The sequence below is a fragment of the Lepus europaeus genome, chromosome X, assembly GCF_033115175.1.
Source record: "Lepus europaeus isolate LE1 chromosome X, mLepTim1.pri, whole genome shotgun sequence".
NCBI lineage: Eukaryota > Metazoa > Chordata > Mammalia > Lagomorpha > Leporidae > Lepus > Lepus europaeus.
This window is the reverse complement of record NC_084850.1, coordinates 127,924,636-127,948,997: the sequence shown is the minus strand read 5'-3', so window position 1 is coordinate 127,948,997 and position 24,362 is coordinate 127,924,636. Positions and strand designations below refer to the sequence as shown.

Sequence of the window (24,362 nt, the reverse complement as noted above, 5' to 3'; positions counted from 1 at the left end):
GCATCGTAGGTGGTGGGTTAACTCACTGTGCCACAACATTCACCTCAAGTATTCTTTGTATATTGTTATTAGACTCTCATCATACAGATATTGGTGAGTCTTTCTCCCATCCCATAGGCTGTCTTTTTACATTCTTCCTAGTGTCCTTTCAAGCATGAAAGTTTTTAATTTCATAACATCTACTTCATCTGTTTTTTTTTCTTTTTGATTATGCTTTTGGTGTTCTGTTTAAGGAGTCATTATCTTATCCAAGGCAATGAATATTTACCTCTGTTTTCTTCTAAGAGCTTCATAGTTTGGACTTTTATATTTATGCCTTTGATCCATTTTGAGTTCATTTTATGCATGGTGTGAGTTAGGAATCCAAGTCTATTCTTTTAAAAGTCGATATACAGTTGTCCCAGCACCACTTGTTGAAAACTGTTGCTTTTCCTACATTGAACAATCTTGGCAACCTTGTTGAAAATCACATAAATGTTAAGGTTTATTTCTGGACTTTCAATTCTGTTCCACTGATCTCTGTTAATCCTTGTTGGTACCACATTTTCTTGATTACTGTTACTTTGTAGAAAGTTTTAAATCAGGAAATATAAGTGACTCATCAAAACTTGTTCTTTTTCAAGATTCTTTTGGTTATTCTGCTTCCCTTGAATTTTTGTGAGAATTCTCGAATAGTTTGTAAATTTCAACAAAAAGTAAGCTGAGATTCTGACAGGAATTCCATTAAATCTGTGTATAAGTTAGGGGATATTACCATCTTAACTATATTAGGTTTTCTTTTCCTTGAATGTGGGATAGCTTACATTTGTTTATACATTCTTTCAATAATGTTTTGTAGTTTTCAGAGTATTTGTTTCAGACATTTTTGTTAAATTTTTCCTAAGTTTTTTTATTCTTTTTGATGCTATGGTAAATGGAATTGCTTCCTTAATTTCATTTTTGAATTTCTCATTGCAATTGTATAGCAAATAAAACTGAGTCTTACATATTGATTTTGTATCCTACAACCTTGATCAACAAATTGATTGGTTCTAGTAACACTTTTAGTGATTGCTCAGTATTTTAAAAATTTTCAATTTACTTTATAACCATCAACTTAATGCACCACTAATCATAATGTTCAACTAGTCAAAAGCAGAAAGACCACTGTTACACAGGGGTATAGACAAGGGCTAAAAACAATAATCAAATCATACAATGTTGGTTTCATTCTTATACATTTTGTTTGTATACAAGATCATGTCATCTGTGAATAGAGATAAATATCCTTCTTCCTTTCCAACCTGATGTCTTTTATTGAATTTTCTTTCCTAAGTTTCCTACTTAAAACTTCCAATACTATGTTGAATAGAAGTGGCAAAAACATGGGCTGGCGCTGTGGCATAGTGGGTTAAGCCTCCGCCTGCAGTGCTGGTTTGAGTCCTGACTGCTCATCTTCCAATCCAGCTCTCTGCTATGGCCTGGGAAAGCAGTAGGAGACCCAGAAGAAGTTCTTGGCTCCAGAGTTCAGTTTGGCCCAGCTCCAGCCATTGTGGCCATGTGGGGAGTGAACTAACGGATGGAAGGCTTTTCTCTATGTGTTTCCCTCTCTCTGTCCATAGCTCTGCTTCTTGAATAAATAAATATTTTTTTTAAAAAGTGTCAAAAACAGATATCCTTGTCTTAATCCTGATATTAGGAGAAAATCATTCAGTCTTTTTTAAATTATATATGCTATTACCTATGGGTTTTTTTAGATACCCTTCATCAGGCTGGAGAAGTTGTTGGATTTTTTTTTTATCATGAAAAGGGTTTTAGATGTTATCAAGTGCTTTTTTCTATGTCTATGAGGTGATTTTTAAATTTTAATTCTAATGATATGGTGTGATCATTAACTTGTCTTCACTTGCTAAAACAAGCTTGCATTGCTGTAATAAATACCTATTGGACCAGTCTGCATAATTCTTTTAAGATGTTGTTGGATTTGATTTTTTTATTTGGTGTCTTTATTCCTAACAGATATTTTCCTATAGTTTCCTTTCTAATAATATATTTTTCTGGTTGTGTATTGAAATAATACTGGCCTCAAAAAATGACTTGAGAAGTGTCCTATTCTTTGGAAGAGTGAAAAAGATTGCTATTCATTCATCTTTGAATGTTTGGTAGAATTCACCTGGAAAGCATCTAGACATAGGCTTTATTTGTAGGCAATTTTTTCATCTCTAGCTCAATCTCTGTACTTGTTATAAATGTACACATTGCAAATATACATCTTGCTATTTTCAGGTATTATATTCTGCACTATCAATCAGATCAAGAGCTATTGTCCTTTGTGCCCCTCCTCTCAATTTACATTTGGGAATCTAGTCACTAGCTGATGATGGTATTCAAAGATGAAGTCTTTGGAATTATTAGTCATGAAGGCAGAGCCCTTATGAATAGGATTAATGCTGTTAGGCCTGAGGAACCTTATTAGCCCCTTTGCCCTTCCACATGTGAGAACACAGCAAGAAGTCCTCATCTATGAATCAGAGTACTCTCACCAGATATCACATCACTGGTGCCTTGACCTTGGAATTTCCAGCCTCCAGACTGCGAAAAGTAAAATTATATTGTTTATAAATAACTCAGTCTAAGATACATTGTTACAATAGCCTGAGAGGACTAGGAAAACAAGTTAACTGATAGCACTGTCTGGACATTTTATACCCCTGTTGTTTTGTCTAGTTTTGCTGTAAATTACTAAAAGTTAAAATTTCCAATTCTAGGGTCAGGCATTTTAGCCTAGTGGTCAAGATAGAGCACCTGGTTTCAATTCCCAGCCCCAGCTTCCTGTTACTGAAAATCCTGGGAAGAAGCAGGCGATGGCTCAAGTAACAGGGTTCCTACTGCCTACATAGGAGATCTGGATTATGTTACTGACTGCCAACTTTGGCTGGGCCTAGGCCTGGTCATTGAAGGCATTTGGGGAGTGAACAAATTGGTGGGAGCTCTTTCTCACTCACTCTCTTGCTTTTGCTTTTTCTCACAAAAAATAAATAAAAATAAAAATCTGTTTTTTAAAACTCTGATATGATTTTTTTATGTTCTTCCCCTTAGTGTTTTTTTTTAAGATTTACTTATTTTATTTTAAAGGCAGACTTACAGAGAGGCAGCGAGAGAGAGAGGGAGATAGAGATCTTCCATCCGCTGGTTCACTCCCCAAATGGCTAAAATGGCTTGAACTGGGCCGATCTGAAGCCAGGAGCCTGGAGCCTCTTCTGGGTGCAAGGGCCCAATGACTTAGGCCATCTTCTACTGATTTCCCAGGCACATTATCAGGGAGCTGTATTGGAAGTGGAGCAGCTGGGACTCGAACTGGCACCCACATGGGATGCCGGCACTGCAGGCGGCAGCTTTACCCACTATGCCACAGCACCACCCCTCTTCCCTTTAGTTTTCTAAGTTTCCATTTCACATATAGTGCTGCTCTGTTATTAGATGTATACACTGTAAGGATGTCTTCTTAATACAAAGACTTTTTTCTTCTCATAAAATGTCCCCCTTCTCCCTGGTAACAATGGCAGTAAACTTTTCTTTGAAGAAGTCTACTTTGTCTGATATCAGTATAGCTACAGCAGTGTTTTTAAGCTTCTTGTAACTCTTTTTCTTTCTTTGATAGCCCAAATCCCAAGAACAGATGCTTATCTTACTCTCTAAAATTAGATTAGTAGTAACCTCCAGGGGTCTTGTTTCTTTTTTTTTTTCTTTCTTTACTTGTGAAGTCAGAGTTACACAGATTGAGGAGGAGAGGCAGAGAGAGAGAGAGGTCTTCCATCCACTGGTTCAGTCCCCAATTGGCCAGAGCTGTGCTGATCTGAAGCCAGGAGCCAGGAGCCTCCTCTGGGTCTCCCATGCTGGTGCAGGGGCCCAAGGACTTAGACCACCTTCCACTGCTTTCCCAGGCCATAGCAGAGGGCTGGATTGGAAGTGGAACAGCCAGGGCTTAAACTAGCGCCCATATGGGATGTTGGCACTGCAGGTGGCAGCTTTACCTGTTACGCCACAGCACCTGCCCCAAGGGATCTTGTTTCTTATGTTACTATATAAGTCTTCATAAGAGTACATAATGAATCTCATTTTCCAAACCTGAGAATAAGCTTTCTAGTTAGCGTGTCTGTTTGGTTGTGCTGATCCTGAAGATGGTGACTAGAGTTATTTATCTGATGGTACTGGAATGATATTTCTTGGATAAATAATGTAACTGTCTTAGCAGGATTTAAAGCAAATCTATGTGTATAACATGCAGATGATTTGTGGTGAGATTCAGCACTACAAAATGAGAAGCCCTAGTAGAGTCCTTGTTGCTACTTATTTTGATCAACTAGTATGGTGGTTTGAGAGCCCTAGAAAGTGATTCCAAAAGGTTCTAGAAAACAAAGTTTCAATATATCTACATGCTTTGGATAATGAAGAACAATGTTTAGGACCAGAGGTCACAAAACTTCAGAGTGGCTTCATTCTACTTAGTCTAAGATAGCAGGAAGTTAGTTCTACTGCAACATGGCTAATGATTTGGCATTGTTGTATACAATGTCTGCAATTTATGTATGTATTGATGTGTATAGCCACAAGTGAAGGACTGATTGTAATGTTAGCTTTATATTTGAAAAACATCTAAGGAAGTTAAATGAATAGAGAATGAATTGCCTATTCAAAGGCTCCAGTTGCTGCTAAACATCTTATTCACAACTGGAGCTGTGAGTCTTATGACAAGACAGTAATGTCTATTTAAGAAAATTTGAAATATGTCTACAGTTCTATGGATATAAAAAGAACAGTTTGAGAGCATAGGCACTGAAGTTAGACATAGAATGGTTCCCTGTCTAGTTGTGTGTGCTTAAGCATGTTACTTAATAAAGACTGAGTTTTCTTGGGTCAGTGCTTTGACACAGCGGGTTCACCCACTGCCTTTAGTGTTGGCATCCCATATGGACGAGTCTTGGTTGCACCACTTCTGATAGAGCTCCCTGCTAATGTGCCTGGGAAAGCAGCAGAAGATGGCCCAACTCCTGGGCTCCTGCAAGCATGTGGAAGACCCAAAAGAAACTCCTGGTTCCTGGCTTTGGCCTGACCCACCCTGGCCATTGCAGTCATTTGGGGAGAGAACCAGCAAATGGAAGTCTCTCTCTCTAACTCAACCTTTCAAATAAATAATTAAAAAAAAAAGACTCAGTTTTCAGGCCGGCGCCGCAGATCAATAGGCTAATCCTCCGCCTTGAGGCACCAGCACACTGGGTTCTAGTCCCGGTTGGGGCGCTGGATTCTGTCCTGGTTGCCCCTCTTCCAGGCCAGCTCTCTGTTGTGGCCCAGGAGTGCAGTGGAGGATGGCCCAAGTGCTTGGGCCCTGCACCCCATGGGAGACCAGGAGAAGCACCTGGCTCCTGGCTTTGGATCAGCGCGGTGCACCGGCCACAGTGTGCCGGCTGCGGTGGCCATTGGAGGGTGAACCAACGGCAAGGGAAGACCTTTCTCTCTGTCTCTCTCTCTCACTGTCTACTCTGCCTGTAAAAAAAAAGACTCAGTTTTCCTATTTGTAAAATAGAGAAAATATTGGTTTTTAACAGGGTTTTTGAGAATTAAAAGAAATAATCCATTTACAGCAATTAGTTTCTAGCATAGTAAACATAATAATTTGTAATTTTTACTTTTTTCTGCAAAGGTTTTTGAAATCCATCCACAATGTTTTATAATATGCACTTCCAATTAACTTTTTGAAGTACCCTTGTACATCCAGCCTTTTCTAATGTTCAGTAAGTGCCTGTGCCACATTGTATTATAGTCATAGTTTTCCCCAATGTTAGAGCATTACCCAGCACATAGGAGGTGATCAATGAATTACTAGTAAACATAACAGCCAATTTTTACTGAAAAGGCACTATGCATCAAACACTGTTTTCCTTGTAACAACTCTAGGAGATATGTATTATCATTAAACAGTTTGTAGATAAGAAAACAGAGGCAAAGATACCAAGGAGCTTACCCAAGGTTATATGGTAAGTGCTGGATGGGACTGGCATTGTGGTACAGTGGATAAAGCTGCCTCCTGCAGCACTGGCATTCCATATGGGTGCTGATTTAAGTCCCTAGAGTCCCTGCTGCTCCACTTGTGCATCCTTGCTGATGCACCTGGGAATGCAGTGGAGGATGGTCCAAATGCTTGGGGTCCTGCACCCACATGGGAGATGCAGATGGAGATCCTGGATCCTGGTTTTGGCCTGGCCCAGCCCTAGCTATTGCAGCCATTTGGGGAGTGAATCAGTGGGTAGAATACTGACTCTCTCTCTCTCTTCTCTCACTTTCTCTCTCTCTCTCTCTCTCTCTCTCTCTCCCCCTCCCTCTGTAAATATGCCTTTCAAATCAATAAAATAAATCTGAGAGAGAGAGTCCCTTACATTAATGATTCAAAATGAAGAAAACAATCCTTCAGTAATTAAAGTGCACGTGTAAGGCCAATGATGGATCAGAGTATATATTCTAAGATAGAGTCATTTCAAAAATCAGTAATATTGTTGGATGGTGGTTATAATTGTAGCCTCCAAGTTCTGACTTTGTTAAGGTAGTTATTCATTCTAAAAATTGAGTTATTAGTAGACTACTCTTGGAACTCCAATCAAAATGAAGTAAATCTTAATAGAACCTGAGTTCAGGGGTTAATGGAAATCCTCAAAAATAGGTACAAGGGAAAATGTTTACTTCTGGTTCCAGTTCTGCATCTGAATTGTGGCAAGTGTGGTTACATACATAACTTTAACCTCTTTTTTAAAAGATTTGTTTATTTTATTTGAAAGTCAGAGTTACACAGAGAGAGGAGAGGCAGAGAGAGAGAGAGAGGTCTTCCATTCACTGATTCACTCCCCAATTGGCCGCAAAGGCCGGAGCTGCGTTGATCTTAACCCAGGAGCCAGGAGCTTCTTGTGGGTCTCCCATGTGGGCGCAGGGCCCCAAGGAGTTGGGCCATCTTCTACTGCTTCCCCAAGCCATAGCAGAGTGCTGGATCAGAAGTCGAGCAGCCAGGACTCAAATCAGTGTCCATATTGTAGCCTACAAGTTCTGACTTTGTTAAGGTAGTTAGTCATTCTAAATATTGAGTTATTAGTAGACTGCTCTTGGAACTCCAATCAAAATGAAGTAAATCTTAATAGAACCTGAGTTCAGGGGTGCTGGCCCTGTACTTTTAATCTCTTAAGCACATTATGAATGATTTGCAATAGCCTAGGTCCCCTAAGAAGCATATACTGAAATGAGATTCAGAGTATCAGAAATTTATTGGAAGATATGCCTTTAAAAGAAAATGGGGAGGCAAATAGGAGAGACTATAAGAACCATCAAACAGAAATGCAGGCCTGAACTCAACTGAAGGTCAGAGGGAAGGGAGGGAGGAATCTTGAGTGGAAATATTTTATTAATACTATTCTAAGAGTTGGGAAATACTGTAAGGAGAGCCTTTCTGTTTGAATCACCCATCAGAGGAATCTAGCATCTCCCAGAAATATTCTTGCTGTGATCAGTTGTTAGCTGGGCGGAACTCTGCCATACTGCCATTACCTGGGAAGTGTAGCCTGTGGGCAGAAGGCAGATGGATTTCATAAAATAGTTCCTAAGACTGCCACTCAATTGTGCTTCCAATACTAGAAGATGCATTTTGTGGCTACCACACTTTTTCATTAGCCTTCTGTCTTTGAAATCAGTGAATATTTTTATTGTTAAATTTTGCTCAAGTTAAAAGTGAATACTTGGCCCTGTTCTTCCAAATATGATTTTTTTTAATGTTTGGCAAAAGTGAAAAACATTATAAGATTATTTTTATTCAGAATGCATTAAAATCAAAAGAAGTGGCTTGACAAAGGACATAATCACTAAAAAAATTTTACTGTGTGCCTTTGGCTAAATTAGCTCACATATCTTTATATTATGTTGTTAGATTTCAATTTTAGTGAAATTGTCAAATGGGAATTTGCCTTTAACAGTTCTTGAAGTGGAGGAGACTAGTGAGAGAATGAGTGGGAAATATTGGGACACAAGTTCTTTTATATATACCACAGAAAATGTCAGCACTATGCCTCCAAACTAGACCACCTTCTGACACTTTAACTCTCTGATTTCCTACTTTATTTCTCTATTCTTACTGTTTTAGTACTAAATTGGGACAACCTTTTAGAAGTACAGAAGAAAAAAAAGAAGTACAGAGAAATAAACCAAGCAATATTGAAATAACATGGGGGCCGGCACTGTGTTGTAGTGGGTAAGGCCGCTACCTGCAGTGCCAGCATCCCATATTGGCACTGGTTTGAGTCCTGGCTGCACCACTTCCAATCCAGCTCTCTGCTGTGGCCTGGGAAAGCAGTAGAAGATGGCCCAAGTCTTTGGGCAACTGTGCCAATATGGGAGACCTGGAAGCAGATCCTGGCTTCAGATTGGCGCAGCTCCAGCCATTTCAACCATTTGGGGAGTGAACCAGCAGATGGAAGATCGATCGATCGATCTCTCTCTCTCTCTCTCTGCCTCTCCTCTCTCTGTGTAACTCTGACCTTCAAATAAATAAATAAATCTTAAAAAAGAAATAATATGAAATTCTATGACCTCAAGATGAGTGTTGTTGTCCACGAGAGAGTTAGAAAACAGCAATGGAAACTATACAGAAGCAAGAGGAATGCTATGGATCTGAGTGGAAAGTGCAGATGTGCAACATGAACATGGACTCAATACACAATCCCAGCAGCAGAGAGCTGGAGAAAGTCTCAGCTTTGAAGAGTGAGGTGAGGTCATACTGCAGCAGCCCATGCCACTGGTGATAAAGCTGGAGGGAGACCCAGGCATGAATCCAGCCTGGAGCCCTATCGAGGACAGGGTACCTGCTAACCCAGCAAAAAAAAATTGGTCACATTTCTGTCTCCCAATTGTCCACACAATGGCACCCAGCAACCAGCTGAGAGAGGTCAGGTTTCATTTTTTTAAAAGATTTATTTATTTATTTGAAAGTCACAGTTACACAGAGAGAGGAGAGGCAGAGAGAGAGAGAAAGGTCTTCCATTCAATGGTTCATTCCCCAATTGGCCACAATGGCTGGAGCTACGCCGATCTGAAGCCAGGAGCCAGCAGCTTCTTGTGGGTCTCCCATGTGGGTGCAGGGGCCCAAGGACTTGGGCCATCTTCTATTGCTTTCCCAGGCCATAGCAGAGAGCTGGATCAGAAGTGGAGCAGCTGGGCCCTGAACCAGCACCCATATGGGATACCAGCACTTCAGACTAGGGCATTAACCTGCTGCACCACAGCGCTAGCCCCAGGTTCCATTTTGGACATAATTAGCAGCTGCAGTAGCTCTTGTGCATGCAACCAGCAACTGGACAGGATAATACACAATCTTGTCAGCAGTACCAGCAGTAGCAGCTTGGGGGCAAGTACCCAGCAACTTGCAGACAGAAGGCAGCACTGTGAAACGAGTAGGACTGCAGCCATAGTTCATGTGCACATGTGTGATTCAGCGATCTTACCAGAGGGAAAAATCCACATTCCCCACTGACTTTGAGTATGGCAGGGAGGATTAACAGGGGCTGGGCACCCACATAGGACTGTGAGGTGCTCCCAGCCTCTTAATACATCACAGGCTCAAGGGCTCAAGCTGTCTAGGTAGAGCACCCACAGGCAGCTGGCTCTGGGAATGTCTCTGCCTTTCTGAAGTCAGGACAGGCTAGTGGGATGGAGTGGATCCTCTGTACCCTGTGACTATGGAAGCCCTATGTGCTGAGACTGTGGGAACTCCAGGGCCTCAGTAGAGGGTACAGTGTGAAGCTGAGTCTCTGGGCAATTACTGTGAGTGGTTTCACATGTTCAGATCTCCCTGATTGCCTGAAGTAGGTTATTGAGCAGGAACAATGCTCACACAAAAGAATTCAAAGATCCTTTGGCAAGATGGTGGAATAGTTAGGGCACGCACTGATAGTCTGGGAAAAGATTATTTAATAAAAGTGGAGATACTGTAGTTTCAGGGAAAAGTCTGGGAAAAAAAATGCAGAGGAAACTCTTCTGGAACTAGGGGGGCATGGTGGACCTACGCGGAGGGCAAGGGTGCCCACGGCTTGGGAGTCCAGCCATGGAGACTACGCACCAGCGTTGGAAAGGGAGGTGAGGTGAAACCTCAGTAGACCGAGACACTGATGGGGAAATGGCAGGAAGAGCCTAGAGGGAACAAGGCTTGAAGCCCCACAGGGGAAAGTTCACCAGGCTAACTAGAGGAGAGAAAAAAATAAATAAATAAAAGTGACTGGCACAGACAAGAGTCTCTCTCTACACTCACCTTACAAAGGCGAGTAAGATAAAGAGCAGGCACCATTTTGGACATATGTAAAAGTGGCACCCACCATCACCCAAGCAGAAAAACCTGATTTTGGTGAGGAGAAATAACAGGAGGTTAGGACCTAGTGAATCTGTGGAGCTAATGAACTGAGACTGTGAAAAACTGAAGGTGTGGGAGAGAACTCACGGAGAGTACACAAACTCGGTAACCTTGGCAACCCGGTGGCAGATTGCAGAGATACCCACAGGGGCCAGATTTCAGACATTGACTACCTTCAATTCTGCTCAGCTGTGTGGAATTATTTCCCTTCTGAATTAAAAAAAAGAGCGAGAGCAAGAGAAGATTTACCACTCCTAACCTGGGTGTGTCACTTTTGGCACACTCTTAACCCTGAAGAACCAAACAGAGCTCTCTGGCCACACCCATCACAAGCCTCTAAGGATCCATCAAAAGCAGACAGTCCACTTAATCTAGAGTCATAGTATAATGAGAAAAACCACTACAGCAAAGAAACCAAAGAATATCTCCACAATGCCAAGCAACAAATGCAGAAACCGAGGAAACAAGAACAAGGAAGACATTATGATGCCCCCAAATTATGAAGATGATGAGATAGAAGAAATGCAAGAAACGGATCTCAAAAAATTGATAAGAATATTAAGAAGTTCTAAAAAACAAATTCTTGAATTACAGAAATCCTTACTGGCAGGATTGAAAATCTCCTTCAAGAAAATTAAATCATAAGGAGGAATCAAAATGAAATGAAACAACTAGTAGAACATGAAATTGTGATAGTGAACAGAAATCAAAATGAATTAAAGAATTCAACAGATCAAATGACAAACTCATTAGAGAGCCTTCAAAACAGTCAGTGAAACAGAGGAGAGAATATTGGACTTAGAAGACAGAGAACAGGAAAGGAAATAGTCAAACCAAAGAAAAGAAGAGGAAATTAGAAATCTAAAAAATATTGTCGGGAATCTACAGGATACTATTAAAAAAACCATCATTCGGGTTCTAGGAGTTCCTGAAGGCATGGAGAGGAAGAAATGATTAGAAGGCCTTTTTAGTAAGATACTAAACTTCCCGGGTTTGGAGAAGGACAGAGACATCCTAGTACAGGAAGATCATAGAACCCCTAATAAACATGGCCAAAAGAGATCGTCACCACAACACATTGTAATCAAACTCACCACAGTGAAACATAAAGAAAAGATCCTAAAATGCGCAAGAGAGAAACGTCAGATTACTCTCAGAGGATCTCCAATTAGACTCACAGCAGACTTCTCAGCAGAAACTCTACAGGCTAGGAGGGAATGGCAAAATATAGCCCAGGCATTAAGAGAGAAAAACTGCCAGCCCAGAATATTATATCCTGCAAAGCTCTCATCTGTGAATGAAGGTGAAATAAAGACCTTTCATAGCAAACAGAAATTGAAAGAATTTGTCGCCACTCGTCCAGCCCTGCAAAAGATGCTTAAAGATGTGTTACACACAGAAACACAGTAACACGGCCATCAATATGAAAGACAATAAAGGAAGAAAACCTCACAGTAAAAGATCACAAAGTTAAAAGCATATATTAGAAAATATCTTCGGGAAAATGGCAGGGCAAAGTTACTACTTATCAATAGTCACATTGAATGTTAATGGCCTCAACTCTCCAGTTAAAAGACACAGATTGGCTGAATGGGTTAAGGAACAAATCCCATCTATTTGCTGCTTACAAGAAACACATCATTCCAATAAAGATGCATGCAGAATTAAAGTGAAAGATTGGAAAAAGATATTCCATGCCAACAGAAATGAAAAAAGAGCGGGTGTACAAAGGACATTAAATTGGCAAACAAAAAAGCTGTCTGCAGCTTAATGTTTATTGCAGCTCAATTCACAATAGCTAAGACCTGGAATCAACCTAAATGCCCATCAACAGTAGACTGGATAAAGAAATTATGGGACATGTACTCTATAGAATACTATACAGCAGTCAAAAACAATGAAATCCAGTCATTTGCAACAAAATGGAGGAATCTCGAAAACATCATGCTGAGTGAAATAAGCCAGTCCCAAAGAGACAAATATCATATGTTCTCCCTGATCGGTGACAACTAACCGAGCACCAAAAAGGCAACCTGTTGAAGTGAAATGGACACTATGAGAAACAGTGACTTGATCAGCCCATGTCCTGACTGTTGATGAACATCTTAATACTTTATCCCTTTTAGTATTTTTTATCTACTTAATACTATTGGTTGAACTCTTTAATTAATACACAATTATTATTAGGTGTTTAGATTTAACTGAAAAGTGATCCCTGTTGAATATAAGAGTGGGAATAAGAGAGGGAGAAGATGTACAATTTGGGACAAGCTCAATTGAACTTGCCCCAAATGGTAGAGTTAGAAACATACCAGGGGATTCCAATTCAATCCCATCAAGGTGGCATGTACCAATGCCATCTCACTAGTCCAAATGATCAATTTCAGTTCACAATTGATCATAATGATAGGACTAAGAGTCAAAGGGATCACATAAACAAGACTAGTGTCTGCTAATACTAACTGATAGAATTAAAAAGGAGAGAACCATCCAATATAGGAAGCAGGATACACAGCATACTCATAGAATGGCAGATGTCCTAAACAGCACTCTGGCCTCAGAATCAGCCCTTAAGGCATTCTGATCTGGCTGAAGAGCCCATGAGGGTATTTTAGGTATTGAAAGCTAAGACACTCTGGCAAAGAAAAAAAAAGACCTAAATGTAAGATCTCTGTGAGTGAGATCCCAGTGGAAAGAACAGGCCATCAAAGAAGGAGGAGAGAACTTCCACTTTGACTATGACCTTGTCTAAATAAGACTGGAGTTGGCGAACTCAAGAGGCTTCCATAGCCTTGACATCTTATGTCAAGAGCCTAGGGTGATTACTGATGCCATAAACAAGAGTGTCAATTGTTAAGTCAACAAGAGGAGTCACTGTGCACTTACTCCCCATGCTTTGTACATATGTACTACAACATATTATAATACTTTCCTATTGTAAATTATTCAGACATTTAGATTGTTTCTGGTTCTTCACTTTAAACAATGCAGTCAAACATCTTTATTTGTCTTTGCTAAAATTATGATTAATTTCTTTAGATCAATTTCTCAAAACAGAACTAGTGGGCCAAGAATCATTTAAGTTAACTTGTTAGGATATAAAGCACATGGAAGTTATGCCATGAGTGGTGATCAATATTATCAAGAAAAAGTTAAGTTTGACCTATAGAGTTCCAATTTTGTTAAAGATTTTTTAATTTGAAGGCAGAGTTATACAGAGAGAGTAAGAGACAGAGACAGAGAGAAAGAGAAAGAGATCTTCCAACTGCTGGTTTACACCCCAAATGGTCTCAAAATTCAGGGTTGGAGAAGGCTGAAGCCAAGAGCCTGGAACTCTATCCATGTCTCTAATGTGGGTGGCAAGGGCCCAGGAACTTGAATTATCTTCTGCTGCTTTCCAAGGCACAATATCAGGGAACTGGATTGGAGATGGAGCAGCTGGGATAGAAACCAGTGCCCATATGGGATGCTGGTGTCACAGGCAGTGGCTTAACATGCTACTCTACAACACAGACTTCCAGACTTCCATTTTTTTAAGGAATCCAAAAGATTCAGGGCCACCTCATTTCATTCCAACTACTCTCCCCCCTTTACTCTAAAGTGGCACCAGGGGAAGAGTCTCAGAACTTTAAATATTGGATGTGCTTATTTTTCAGAGTAGAGCTAGAATGCTTGGGAAGAATAGAGGGATAGGAACTACCAAAGTGACTGATAAAAACAGACAAAAGATTGATATCTCCAGGATGCCATCTCAGGCAGGTTCAGCATACACAAAATAATTGAAAACAAATGGGGCCGGCGCTATGGCTCAATAGGCTAATTCTCCGCCTGCGGCGCTGGCATACTGGGTTCTAGTCCCGGTCAGGGCGCTGGATTCTGTCCTGTTTGCCCTTCTTCCAGGCCAGCTCTCTGTTGTGGCCCGGGAGTGCAGTGGAGGATGGCCCAAGTGCTTGGGCCCTGCACCCCATGGGAGACCAGGAGAAGCACCTGGCTCCTGGCTTCGGATCAGCGTGATGCGCTGGCTGCAGCACACTGGCCACGGCGGCCATTGGAGGGTGAACCAACAGCAAAGGAAGACCTTTCTCTCTGTCTCTCTCTCTCACTGTCCACTCTGCCTGTCAAAAAAATGAACATTTTATACCTCCTGTACTCTAGGCATGTAGCAGTTAGGTAGTTTTCCTTTCCATTGAAATTTTAAAATAAGATGCCAGATATATTAGGCACAATAAAAATATTACATCCTATAGAAGCATTGGCTATTTGTTTACCAATATCCATGTTATCCTCTGCTTTGTAACAAGACTAGACATCTGCCAGCATCCCTTAATTGAATTATGGCTAACAGAATGTGAACAGAAGTACGGACTCCACATCCATCCTAGTTCCCAAGTCTTCCCACACTTCTTTATGTTTCTTCTCTTCCTTTGTCTGATGATGGAGCCACATTATAGAAGCCTGAGTTTCTAGATGACTACATGAAATAGAACTGGATGACCTGCTCTGGACCATGATGTGAACAGGAAATCAACTTTTATTATGGCAAATAATTGATATTTTGTGGTTGTTGGAGCACCTACAAAACATTTATATTTCAAATAACTACCCCAAATGGTTGTTTCTTTCAAACCTATTAAATGTTTGGCTTCAGAGTGATTCCTTGTAAAACATGAAGAGAAATAACTCCTGCTACAACAATTCCTTGTCCTATGTTGGCAGTATATATAGAGAGGCACTGTACTGAAGCTAAAAGCAGCCTTAGGCATAGTTCCGTGAGGTATACTGTAACTCTAGGCTTTGGGTAGAATATAAATAATAGGAACTACCAGGTATTTCTTGTTCCTCAGACCATAGTTTGGCTCTGATTCCTTAGAAATGATTTAGAGACTAATGCTCACATTTTCCCTCAATCCACTCTATAGTCCCTCTAAGTGAGACTCAGTAACAAGATATGGCAGCCTAGTGTAAAGAAAGAATATGAGTATTTGGGTTCTCAACTGCTTTTGTTTCCTTGATTTTTATGGCTTTTTGCCTTGGGCAAGCCACTTAACATCTAAGACTCAATTTTTTAAGTCTATAAAATGGGGATATTAACTGTATCTGCAGTAGTTCTATAAGATAGTTGTGAGAATGAAATAATGTAAGGTTTGTGGAGATCTTTAAAAGACTACACAAATTCAGGGTGTTATAGTAAAATGAATTATTATGGATTTCCTCCTGGGTTTAACTGCTAGTGTTATGTGGATGTATGATGGGCTTGGGTGAATAATGAAAACTAATGGGAAAAAGAAATAAAACAAGAATGATCACAACTCTTCTCATCCTTTGCTAGTCATTGGAATCACTTATGATACCTTATAAAAATTCAAACACTTAGGCCGGCGCCGTGGCTAAACAGGCTAATCCTCCACCTTGCGGTGCCGGCACACCAGGTTCTAGTCCCAGTCGGGGCGCCGGATTCTATCCTGGTTGCCCCTCTTCCAGGCCAGCTCTCTGCTATGGCCCGGGAAGGCAGTGGAGGATGGCCCAAGTCCTTGGGCCCTGCACCTGCTTGGGAGACCAGGAGAAGTACCTGGCTCCTGGCTTCGGATCAGCGAGATGCGCTGGCCGCAGCGGCCATTGGAGGGTGAACCAACGGCAAAAAGGAAGACCTTCCTCTCTGTCTCTCTCTCTCACTATCCACTCTGCCTGTCAAAAAAGAAAAAAAAATTCAAACACTTAGGGCAATATGTTCACATCCCACATCAAGGTACAGGGGTTTGATACCCAGCACTGGCTCCTGACTCCAGCTTTCTGCTAATACAGATCCTGGGAAGAAGCGGTGACTGCTCAAGTAACTAGGTTCCTGCCTCCCACATGAAAGACCTGAACTGCAATCCCAGCTTCTGGCTTCAGCCTGGCCCAGCTCCAGCTGTTAAAGGCATTTGAAGGGTGAACACTTCAGTGGATGAGAACTCACTTTCTCTCCCTGCCCACCAACACCATCCTTCTGTTCTCACACAAATACATTTTTAAAAATTCATTCTGGAAATTTTAATTCAGGAAGCCTAGAATAGGCTCAGGTGATTATGCTTTGCAACCAGAGTGGATGGTCCCTCATACATAAGCCTATCACTGTGGCTTTCCAACTTGAGTGTGTATCAGAGCTACCAAGGAAGTTTGAGGAAAACAGTGGGCAATTTCCCTAGTGTTCCCACTCCAGAGACTTCCAATCAGGGGTTGAATAGGGTCCAAGAATTTTCCTTATTGATGAGCTTCCCAGCTAGTTTTGATGCAAAGTGGTGCACTGTAAAGGGCAATCATTTATAGTTCATATTGGGGTGAGTGTTTTTGAGACATGTGTTAGTCTAAGCCTCTGAGAATCAATTATAAAATGGAATTAGATGTGAAAGAAACATAGTAAGGGAAATGCTTATGAGAGAAAATGAGGAGGAAGCCCAAAAAGGCAGCATGTGCGATCAGATTTCAATAAAGGTCTGAACCAAGTGAAGGAAATAAGGTTGGGTAGAAGCACAATGGAGTCCTAAGGAAAATTCAACAAGACCAGGGGGGAATCCCCAAGTCAATGTCAGGCATTAGAGAAACCCTGCAACACCCAGAACTGGCCATGTGTCCTGTCATAGCAGAAGTGGCCTCAATGCAAACATTGGATAGATTTCAGAGCCCAGTCCCCAGAGTCATCAGTAAATTGTACTTCCCAAAATTCAAGATCTGAGAGTATATTCTCCCCACCACCACAAGGGAAAATGGGGATGATCTTAGTAATTTCACCAGGTCACCGAGTATAAATAAGAACTGTTCTGGTCAAAGCAGGAAGTTTCTCCATGGTCCTCATTTGGGAAACATAATTAACAGTATGAGTTTTCTAATCAGGGATTATGATATGCAAGCAGTTTTAAAACTAGCCTAACTAATTTAACTATCACTGTTTTTTTGGAGAATCTAATTAACCTTGCTAAATTTCAGTTTATTCATTACTAAAATGGGACTATAATTAATATACTTTCATTACCAGCTTGCTGTATGGAGAAAAAAATTATATACATGAGGTAATTAAAATAAAAGTGACTCAATGAAACGATTAATATTTTTTCTAGTTTATCTGGAGAGACAATGTACACCCAAAACATATTTTCCATGACAGCTCCAAATTCCACCATGGGACCATGAGATCTCAGCATCGCAGAGTTGAAGACAGAACAGTGTCAGGCAAATCTCTTGGTCAGAAAAACACTTACTGGAGGAATTGAAATTTAATGAAATATTATAGCAGTATTGCCTCCATGAGGATGGCATTGTTGCAAGGGTCACAATCAGTCTTTTAGCAGGCCTAGCATTGGTGGATTTTCCACATTACATCAGATTTATTTTCTAGTCAGATACAAAATCCACTAATAGTTGTTTTAAACCCTCTTCTCGTGTTTGAATGAGACAGCATGTTTCAATTCTTTGTAGTCAGAGAATGGCTTCAGTTAGTATTTTAATTTTAATAATCATACATAAGAAACAAAATTAATGGAATTAACTGTAAGTCTGCATGTTACAGATAAAGGACAAACTAGTCATATATGTCTTGCAGGTTTTTTTTGTTATTCCTCATCAATTAAGAGAAAACACCTAAAATATTATTGCTTGTAATTTGTAAAATTATTTTTGTAGTCATAATATAGTTACATTCACTTTGAAAACATATCTACCATGCTACTGAAAATGACAGATTTTCACAATCTCAATTAGCTAGGAATACCCTTTTTGGACTTGGGTTAATTCTAGCTATTAATTTATCCCCTGGGGAGCAAACCTGCCAAACATGCTTATTACCTGCACCTGTGAACAAGCAAGTCGCCCACTTTGCATCTCCAATACTCTGTCTGCCAGCTTTTTTGGCCTCTTCATTCCCAGTGATCCAGATGGGTCTGATGGTGGAAGTTTTTTTTCTCTAAGCGTTTTTTTTTTTTTACTATTTTCTTTTAAAAACTGCTTTATTAAGAAAGAGTTTACAAAAATCTCCCATTTAAAGTGTACAATAAATGGATTATAGTACATTCTGTGCTCTGCATATATCACCACAGCCAATTTTAGGCCATTTTTCTCATTCCATAAAGAAATCTTATACCCTTAACTATCCCCTCAATTATTTCATCCTACCTAGTGCTAAGCAAAAACTAACATCTTTTATGTCTTTATAGATTTGCCTATTCTGCACATTTTAGATATGTGAAATCATACAATCCTTTGTGACTGGCTTTCTTCATTTATAATATATTTTCAAAATTCATTCATGTTGCCACATGTAGCAGTACTTCATTGTTTTTTATTGGCAAATAGTATCCCATTGTGTGGATATATCATTTATCTATTTGTCAGTTGATGGACATGTGAATCATTTCCACTTGTTGGCTTTCAGGAATAATGCTGCTATGAAGATACATGTACAAATTTTCATTTCTCTTCTGTGTATTCCTAGGACAATTGATGAATCATAATGGTTACTATGTTTAACCATTTGAGGAACTATCAAGCTGTTTTGTTTATTTCACTTATTTGAGAGACAGAGAGAGAATAAACAAGATAGAGAAAGCTTCCATCTGCTGTTTCACTCCCCAAATGCCCATAACAGCCAGGGATAGGGGGCAAAAGCTGGGTGCCAGGAATCCAATTCAGGTCTCCTACATAGGTGCCAGGGATCCAACTAATTGAGCCATCACCTAATACCTCCCTGGATGCACATTAGCAGGAAGCTGAAATTAGGAAAGGAGTTGGGACTTGAACTCAGGGACTCTGATATGAGATGGAGGAATTCTAAGTGGCATCTTAACTACTACGTCAAATGCCAACCTCTCAAACTGATTTTAAACGTGGCTGTAGTAGTTTTATGTTCCAACCTGCAGTGTATGAGGGTTTCAATTCCTTATTAGTCTTTTATTATTGAGTTCAAAGAGTTCTTTATATGTTGTAGGTACGCATTTCTCAGTTTCTCATCCAGATTTGTAAAACTCATGTCCCATCAGTGGATTGTTCAGTCACTTTCTTGATGGTGTCCTCTGAAGCACAAATGATTTGAATTTTGATGACATCCAGTTGATGTATTTTTTTGTTGTTGTTGCTTGTCCTCTTGATTTTGCCTAATCTAGGATTGTGAATATCTACACCTACATATGTTTTCTTTCAAGAATTATACATTTATAGATCTTATAGGTCTTTGATTTGCTTTGAATCAATTTCTGTATATGGTTTGAGTTAGAGATCCAAGTTAAATTTTTCACATGTGAATATCCACTTGTATCAGCACAATTTGTTGAAAAGACCATTATTTCTTCTTTTGAGTTGCTTTGCTAACCTTGTGGAAAATCAACTGACTGTAAATGTGAGGGTTTATTACTGGATCCTCAATTCTATTCCATTGATCTGAATGTTTATCTTTAGGCCAGTACCATACTTTACTCATTATTCCTTTGTAGTAAATTTTGAAATTGGGATGTATGAGTCATACAACTTTGTCTTTATTTTTCAATATTGTTTTGGGTATTCCAGTTTCCCTGCATTTCCATATAAATTTTAGGATAAGCTTGTTAAATTCTGCAAAGAAGGCAAGTGGAATTTTTAATAAATTTCATTCAATCTATAGATAATTTAGGGGGTATTGCCATCTTAAGACTATTAAATCTTCTAATACATGATCATAAAGTATCTTTCTACTTTTAAGCCCTTCTTTAATTTTTTAAACAGTATTTTAGAGTTTTCAGGTTACTGATTTTATACATTTGTTGAATTTAATCTTATTTTATTCTTTTTGATACTATTACAAATGCAATTGTTTTTCTTACATAGTCTTGATATTTACAGAAACTTTTTGAAAGGTCATTTCTTTGAATTTCAGATTGGAACTTTGCAAATCACAAATAATTACCAATACACACCAAAAATCCCAATTCTAGCTTACCCACTGCATAGAGTTGCTCAGCCAAAGAAATGTCTTGTCACATCTAAAGACTTGGTTATCTCCCTGTTGCTAAGAGTGTCACTACCAATTTGTTTGTAAGGTGGCTTCTCTACAGATTCAGGAAGCAAATGAGGTCTGTGTTGGGCTCCTTGACTCCTCTTCCTTAGATCCTTTTCCAATGTCCTCCCACCCTGAAGATCTTTTAAGATATTCTAGCTTTCCTGACATTTCCTGGTTACCCAAAAGCCATCAGTATAGTCTCCTACCTAGACTTGCCTTTAATGACCAGAACCCTGAATTATTCAGTCTCAACTACCCACCCTCCCACTTCCCACCTTCAGCTTTCTGTGTGATGACAACTTGCTTTGTATAGCAGTCAGCATATTAGACAATTAAGGTACTGCCTTTCTAGAGGCAGTGACAAACTACAGTGAGCGAATGTTAGAGGCAGAAGATGGTGACTACAACTTCATTGCAATAGGCTCCAGAGGAGCAAGAGGATTTCAGTGAAAGTTACAACTACACAGACATAAAGAAGATCCAGAAATAAGGTCAATGAAAAAATGGTCACAAACAAGGGTCAAGCCAATAGTGGTTGACAGAGTAGGCTTAAATATCATCATGGATGGGGATAGATGTCAGGATCAATAGACAAGATAGTCTGAGGCTTGAACAAAGGGAAGAAATTAACAGTAGAAACAGGCTTGAGACATTAGCAAGAGAACCAACATCTAATTCAGTTCCTAGATGCTTCCCTTAGTCACAATCAGTTCAGCATCTTACACTCAGGGAGGTCCTTTAAGCTCTAAAAGCATCAGGGCTTCTAGTATCAAATTTCAATCAGAATCATTAGGAAATATTCATCCCCATTTCTATCACTATCTCTTTCCCTTCTACTATCTGTATCTCTAGCTATATATATATATATATATATATATATATATATATGTATTTGTAACTATAGATAGCTATATTAAGGGATTTATTATATGAATTCAACCTCCTGCAATTTGTCAGTGACTTTTAATCGCCCATGTTTGGCTGTTGCTTCAGAATCTGATGCTGGAGCCCAGACTTTTAGGACTGGCAATCAAGAAGAGAAGACAAACATGAAATAGGGAAAACAAAGAGGAGCTAGAACCTACAAGGCTGAGCTGAAAAACACAAAATGGACTGAAACCACGTTGGGATCTTACTACAAACTTTAAGCATCTGATATCGATGTTGGGGGTTTCCTGCAGAATCTGGCACCCTTCATCTCAAATTCCCAATTGTCACAGGAGTTGGAGAAGATTAAGAGGAGGTATGAACCCAGCTGCTTCTCCACATCAAGAGCAGGAGGTAGCAGATGAGACAGAATGTGTATGAGCTGCAACAGCAACTCCTGCCATACACTGATATTTCAGGAGTAAGAAGATGGCTCGGCTTCATTTATATTGTTCCCATCTGAGGCAATACATCTCTTACAACTGACAGTAACCCAAAACTATATAGGTAAGGAAATCCTGGAGCAATGTAGTTTCTTAGGTAAGTTGACACAGAAAAAAAAAATCTATACAGATCATGTATCTTGGTGAAGAATTCCTTATTTTTCCAGGAGCAATTGATGTTACATCTTCAGACGAGAATCCCTAATCTCTATGGTTCATGTTCCCAGTAGATGGGTAAGTGTTACCTCAAGGCTTTCTGGAGTAAGAATCTTGATATCTGGAATCTCAAATGGAGCCCTGAAAAGCATTTTTCACTAAATGATCTTTCTTTTAAAAGCTGAAGGAACAAAGCTAAAAGGATGGAATTTCTTGGTCCATAGACATAAAATAGGTCTATACCTCAAAAACCTAGTTCTTTATGTTCTCACAGAATAAGGTACGGATTCATGCACATTTTAACTACCAAGTTGTTCTACTGAGAAATCTGCTCATAAGTAATGGGAAATGGAGCATGTGAAGCAGAGTGTTGCTTATGGGTGTGACCTCTCTCAACAAGGTTAACAGTATCTTGTTGAGCAAACAGACACAAATTGGTGGGACTACCTAGATTCTTCTTAAGGCAAATGAATTTCCTTCCTTCAGGTGTTGATTTAGGATATCTCCACACTGTCGCAATGAATGCATCCAGCATTACCCATTTAATTTTCTTGTTTGTTTGTGATCACTGTTAATGAATGGAAGTAGAAACACAACAAAAAGAAAAAGAAAACAAAAATTACTGGCTTTGGATGGTTATATAAACCAGTTTAGAGTTTGAAGAGATTCCAAGAATGAAAAGAATTATAGGTTAGCCTTGCAAATTGTCAGCTGCCGTAGGCCAAGCATGATTTATGTGTGCAGTAAAGGATTCAGTTTGTTTCTTGTTCTGCTCTGGGATTCCATCTCTCTTCTAGTAACAGTGACATCCCTCTTCCATATACATAAACCCATTCCTGTCAGCACCGACTTTGAAAAATAAAGGCAGAGTTTTGCAAGGTTTGGAGCCAAGTAAATTTTGTATGCTTATTTTCAACAAATAGTTGGAATGGATTTTCACAGTAAACTAAAAACAAAGCATCGTTCGGTTTTTCCAGGGGAAGAAATCTTTTCTTAAACCCAAGTAAACAAGATCATGATTTATTTATCAAGAATGGAAAATATATGCTTCATCAAAATCTATAACTTACATCTTTCTCTGGAATGAGTAGTTATGGTAACTGAATACCTGCATTTTTTCACTTCTTTGCTACATAATTCTGCTTGTTAGGAACCCCTTTGGAACTGGAATGCCCTATATTCTTAATGACTTGCAGAGCCAGATTTATCCCTCTAGTTTCATCCCTGTTGAAATCCCATTAGAGAGGATGGCCTATTGTTACACTTCCACTGCAAATTGCACACCTGATATTTCAGGGCATTTAATAATTAAGTGAGCAGAATGACTCCTTAGTAATGGAAAAATGATTTGACGGCAATTGACAAAGTGTATCATCCTATACTTCTATACTTTACACCCAAAAACTTCCAATCTAAGAAAAAAGGTGCCAGGACTCATTCAAACAACCAGATTGAGGAAGACATATTGAAATTACTCTGGAATGGAGAAAATCAGGCAATGACAGCACAGATTACCTCTAAAGAGCTCTTGTAATTGCCAACTGAGAATACTCTATACAGTAACTGTGGATGCTTGTCTTGTCTTTGTGACATGCATCATGCAGTATTATCCTAACCCAAAGTATACATCCCTGTTTTGATTCAGCAATGGGGAGGTGGGTTGCTTGTTTTGTTTTAGTTTGCTTCATTTTGTTTTGCAAATAGAATGTACGATGAGAAATAGGTGGTTTTAAACTTTAGAAAACACACAGCCTAAATACTTAGCTAATAGAAAAGTCAAGGATGACAACCAAGCTAGTAGCATTTCCAAACCGATGTTAAATTCCTACCAACTATCCACTAATAGTCCCTCCATGCCTGTTTATTTTCACCCTTCATTGGAAAACATACTTCTGATTGTATTTTCTTTAGGTCTCAACTAAGGGAGCCTTGGTTAGCATGTGGGATTTTTTCCTTGAAAGAGAAAAACTTAATCTTGTCTACATTTATTAATTAGAAGCAGCAGTGGTCCTTTTCTTGGGGTTGCATTACTGTCCAATGAATGCGTAGTGAAGGCAGTACTGCTAACACCTAAACAACATGTTTGCATCAGCTAAAGCTTTGGTTTTAGCTTGGTGCAATTTTTGAAAAAAGAAGCAGTAGCTATAAACATTGTAATCTTTCAACTAAAAACCATGAGGCCCTCATTCACTTGAAATTCCAAACAATGAGTGGATCATCTAAACTGCCAACAAAGAAATGCTTAGTTTCATTATAGTTTACATACTTTTTTGTGTAAGAGACAGATTTTAGTGAGGTAACAAAGAAGGCTTGATCAAATCCCCTCCCCAAAACCAATAGTCTCAATTTTGGAGAAATCAGAAATTTTGCTTTTCAATTTTGAGATTCTATTAGAATCAGGAATAAAATTAGTCTAATAATC

The 24,362-nt window shown here is 39.4% G+C and overlaps 1 non-coding gene across 1 annotated transcript; it reads left to right on the top strand.

The window, feature by feature from the left end:
- Positions 1 to 23,944: 23,944 nt before the first annotated feature.
- On the top strand, positions 23,945 to 24,071 carry LOC133753928 (U4atac minor spliceosomal RNA). Its single transcript, XR_009865158.1, has one exon. It is a non-coding gene; the product is annotated as a U4atac minor spliceosomal RNA (small nuclear RNA).
- The last annotated feature ends 291 nt before the right edge of the window (positions 24,072 to 24,362 follow it).